The sequence below is a fragment of the Camellia sinensis genome, chromosome 6 (assembly GCF_055761805.1).
Source record: "Camellia sinensis isolate YWXY chromosome 6, ASM5576180v1, whole genome shotgun sequence".
NCBI lineage: Eukaryota > Viridiplantae > Streptophyta > Magnoliopsida > Ericales > Theaceae > Camellia > Camellia sinensis.
This window is the reverse complement of record NC_138966.1, coordinates 170,666,649-170,672,102: the sequence shown is the minus strand read 5'-3', so window position 1 is coordinate 170,672,102 and position 5,454 is coordinate 170,666,649.

Genomic DNA, 5,454 nt, shown 5'->3' with positions numbered 1-5,454 from the left:
GCCTTACTGGATCCATTCCAGACACTTTGTCCAAAGTTGAAGGTCTCACACTTGTGTAAGTGTTCGCCCCTCTTCACTTTATTTTGTGTAGAACATTGGAGGAGACCTTAGAAATATTCTTTACCATCTTTTGTGAATATTGCTGGAAAGTTTTCACTGAATGGAATTCAGTGAATCAATGGATTCTATCTTAATCAGTCCAATTTTACCAAAGAATAACACTGAATTGAATTTTCTTTGGTTTGGACCAGAGAATTTCTCTGGATTAAATTGAATTTTCTCTGGGTTTGGACCAAAGAATTTCACTGGATTAAATTTTCTCTGTGATGAGATTTGGGAGTTTTTGTGTTGTTGGGTAATGGGCTAGCTTGTAGTATTGAGGTGCACCTTTTGCTGGCAAGCTAATTGTTCTTTGATTCGGCTCATTGTTGCTTGGTAGAATATATCACAATTCCACTTTACAGATGGTGCTAAGCCAAGTAAACTCACACTTCTCATGCATATACCCTCATATGGTGCACCCTTCAGAAATTCTCTCTATGTATCTTTTCTGTATTTTTTGGGAATTTCTCTGGGTTGAGAGAATTACTGTAGAAAGGTTTGTCTGGGAATTTCTCTGGGTTGGGGAATTTCTCTGGTTATCTGTCTATGAGCGTGTTCTGGTTAGCTCCTCAGTTCATCATTCTTGGAATTGGAGATGGGTTTACACTTGTTGGCCTACAAGAGTACTTCTATGATCAAATTAGAGTTTTTGAATTTGTAATAGGCTTCATTGCATTTTCCCCCTCTGTATTTATCTTCTTGATGTATACAAAATTTCCCATGATGTTAAAGCAGAGAAATTTGCCTTCATCTCTGGCATCCCAATCACAGAAATTGGAATTTCTCTGGATTGGAGAGGAAGAATTTCTCCGGTTTGGGTTGGAGAGGGAGAATTTCTCTAGGTTAAGTGAATTTCTCTGGATTGGAGATGAGAATTTCTATGATTTTCAGTGAATTTCTCTGAGTTAGAGAGGAAAATTTCTCTGGGTTAAAGTGAAGTGAATTTCTCTGGAAAGTCCAGAGAAATGTGAGATTTTCTCTGTGCAGTCCAGAATTTCTCTGGAAAAAATTTCTCTGGGCTGAAATTTCTCTGGATCAATGTTGAGGGACCTTAGACATTATGAAAATATTGAGTGTCCTTTATGCTATAAAATCATAATACCAGGGACCTTAAAAAAAAAACCCCTATAATATAATTCCAAGTATAAATATAAGAATATTTTTCTAATACTTTGTCAAGTTCTTTGATAAGAAGAGCATAGTGAGTTAAACAATAGAATTTATCAAATTGATGTATCCTAATTATTTGATGCATGTGCCCTATAACTACATAGAAAGTAAGAATTAACAAGAGAATATAACAATGGTAAAATTAAATATCAATAAATAAATAAGCAAGTAAACTTGAATACAATATTTTTCATTAGTGTCGAAGGAAAAAGCATAGAGACAAGTTGTGAATTATTCTATTATTGTAATATAAATATATTAAAATTGATATTGAAATGAAATATTTGCAAGATCTAAGTAAACAAGCTACTAACTTAAATTAATACGAAATTCTTAAAGGTTAGTATTTTGCATTATAAAATTACATTGTGGTTTCTCAACGTTCTTTAGCTTATGTGTAACTTATTATTAATAATTTTAAAAAATATATTTTTCACAAACATATCATAGTTGTACCGGTATCATATTTTTTTAGATTTGTCGTATCGCCGTATCCGTATTTATGCTTCCTAGACCATAGAGGATCTAGATTTAGAAAACAGACTCTTGAAAAAAGGTATGAGATAATTTCATTTAAAAAAAAAATTCAAATTAATGATATATTTTATAAATATTAAAAAATTAAATTATTATTTTTTTCCATAAATTAAAATTTAAAAGTTCCACTGATATGGAATTTAAAGAGTTGACTTATGCAACATTTATTTTTTTTGAAAGAGTAATGTTAGGAATTCTAAATAAATTATTAAATATTCTATATAAAGTAATGTTAGAGATTCTAGAATTTTATCAAATTTTTTTTTACCAAATATCTCACATGGGTGTGAGACCTCTCACATGGGTGTGAGACCCACATCATGTGGGTTCCTCATCCATGTGAGACATTTGATAAAATTTTTAGAATATTTAGCATTTTTCTTCTACATAATACTTACTTTGGTGTGGGGTCCACATCACATGGGACCCAAGTGAGTCCCACACCCATATAAATTTTTAATAAAATATTTGATAATTTATTTGGGATCTCTAGTATGTTTGTTTTTTGGTGGTGCTACACGTACCAATTAATATATTAATTAGTGTGCCAACATAATTATAACATTGTCATTTAAAAACTATGACCCCACCCATTACAAAAACTTAAAATTTCTAAAATTATGTCACATCATAAGTTGATTTATTGATGATTAGAAAAGATACGAGAGAGAGTGTTGTCTTGAATATTCTAATTGATTGTCACATCATTAGATTTAAAAAATAAGTATAATTTTCAAATTTGAATAAGAATGCTCAAATATATATAGTAAAGGAGTAATGCTAGGTATCATGAAAAAAATACCATAAAAATGATCATGAAAGATTTTCTATCGTTAGATTACACATACAAAAAATACCATATACTAATTAATGGATAAAAAATTTTCATGAAGTATTTCATAATATTTTTTTCATGATCCCTAATATTATTGATAGCGAAGATAATCATAATAATGTAAGGTTACTATGAACATCAGATTTGAATCCTCTCTATTAACTTTTCTTTTCTTTCTTTTTGGAGTACTATTAATTAGGTTTCCTTATATTCACTTGCCTAAATTTCTCTCCCTTGTCCTCTATATTACTAGCACGTAGCTAACAACAACGCGCAAACAACCCCACATCAAAAAAATGGCTACTATCTTTCGCTTCCCTCTTGTCCTTGCTCTCATTTCAAGCTTTTTTTGCATCGACATAGCTTTTAGCACGTCCATCGTTCACATCATTAGTGATATGCCTAAGGATTCATCACCATTGAACATCAATTGCAAGGCTAATGGAAACAGTGTTATTGGACATACACTCAAGGTTGGTGAAGATTATCAGTGGAGTGCCACAGTGGATGATATTTACTATTGTGCAACTATATGGGGGAGATACTTTGCATCTTGGCATGCCTATGAGCCAACGAGAGACACCGGTCACGCGACGATCTTTTGGAAGGTGGATAAGGATGGTTTCTCTATCAGTTATGATAAATCTAAATTTAAATTAGTGGCTCCTTGGGAAACTGATGCAAATGTGAATTAAAATCATATTAAAACTTCGTAATTTGCAATGCAATAAATGTTAACCCCTTGTAGCCAGATATGCAAGTGTTACTCCACCATTTTGTGTTTTGTGTTTTGTGTTTTGTTTGTTTTTCATATGCACAGAAAATAAATTGATTGAAGTAAAAACATAGCACAAGAGGTACACAAAATACATCAGTAATAAAAAGTTACACAAGAAGATAAAAAACAAAACAATTATGAGAAAAACTTCATAATTTGGCAAATTCTTTGGCAAAACATTTGGAGCATGGAATTTAGGGAGCTGATTTTATATATCTATAATTTGGCATAGTGAACTTTTGTATGTTAACTCGCATGGCTAGTCCATTGATTAAGGAGCAAACTTTGAGGCATAAGTTATATGTTCGACTCTTGCTATAATGTCTATTAAGTGTTAGTCAATACTTACAATTTGTGGAAGATGATAGGTATTGGAGAATTTACTCTACAATAGTAAGTTGAAAATTGAAGGGGCATTTACATATAAGTTTTAATTTATAAACTTATATTCTTTTAAGTCTTAATTAAAATTTTTTGAACTTTTAAATCTTATTAAATTTTTAATAGTTCAAGTTGTCTTTCAAACAATGATTGTTTCTTATTTATGATTATCTATAAAAGAATATGATGATTTGACATTTATTTTGATTTTCAAAACTTTAAAATATCAACTTTCAAATTGAAAAAAAAAAAAAAAAAAAATTATGTGCAAAAAAAAAAATGAAAAAATTGAATTATTTTTGTGTGCAAAATTAAATTTTTTTTTATCTATATATGATGATAGAACATTGATGCGCAAGACTTAAAAATAAAAAAAAAAAAACTTTAAAAATAAAAAAATTGATAATATTCTCAGTTTTAAAATTGAAAAAAACTGTTGATGTTCTTGATCTTATTGGATAGTTGATTCAAACTAATAAGTAAAAGGGTAGAATGTTTAATCTCATACTCTGTTTTTTTTTTCATCGGTTAGTGAAACAATTATCTATAATATTACTATGCAAAATTGATAAAAACTGATAATATTTTTAGTTTTACTAAATAGAACTTAATTGATTTAACAAATTTTAAGTAGGATCTAAGTTATCATAACATTTGTAAATAAAATTTTTAGATAATTAACTCAAAATTCAAAGGCCTCAAAAAAAAAGTCTGTAAGTACAGGTGTTAACCAATTCCTATAATTTGTTCTTAGTTGTTGCTGTGATTGGGACAGCATTTGTGTTTCTTTTGTTGTTAGCTTTTGTCTGTGTTGGAATCTCTCTAACCTTCAATCTTGCTATGATGCTGTCTCTCACAATTACATTTTCTTTTCTTTTCTTTTTTATCTAAAGTATTTTCTTATGTCGTCGTCCAAAATGGCTATGGTCAACCAAAGAATAATTTCCCAAGAACACACAGAATAATTTGGACAATCCAAAATGGCAATGGTTATCATTCAGTGGTGTTTTGAGAAGTAAGTAAAAAATTAATTTTTGACTTTTTTAGCTAAAAAGCTAACTTTTTGGATAGTGACTTGAGCAAAAAAGCTAACATTTTTTTGGCTAAAAAAAGCTAAAAGCTAGCTTTTTGCTAGCTTTTCAAAATGGCAAAATGGCCATTTTTCCTAAGAACACAAAGAATAATTTCATAATCATCATCAATAGCAGACCCAAAAAAAAAGAAAAAAAAAACGGGGAGAGAGAGAGAGAAAGAAGCAAAAACACAAAGAATACAAAAAATAAACCCACGAACTGATATAAATGGGATCTACAAACCCAATCAACATAAATGGGATTCACTAAAACTAATATAAACCCAAGAACACTGATATAATTTCATCATCATCATCAACAACAATAACTTTAAAAATAAAAAATAAAAATAAAAAAAGAGAGAGATTTAGATCCAGAGAATCGAATTCTCTAGTCGATTCCCCCGCCGCCACCGGGGCTCACCGTTGTTCGTCGAAGTGATCTCTGTGCTTTCTTCGTTCTTCTTCCCTTCTCCTCTCTCTTCCTCTTCCTCTGCTTTCTTCTTTCCTTCTTTCTCTCTGATTTTGTGCTTTCGTTTTTTTGTTTTTTGAATTTTTTTTTCAAAATGACATCGTTTT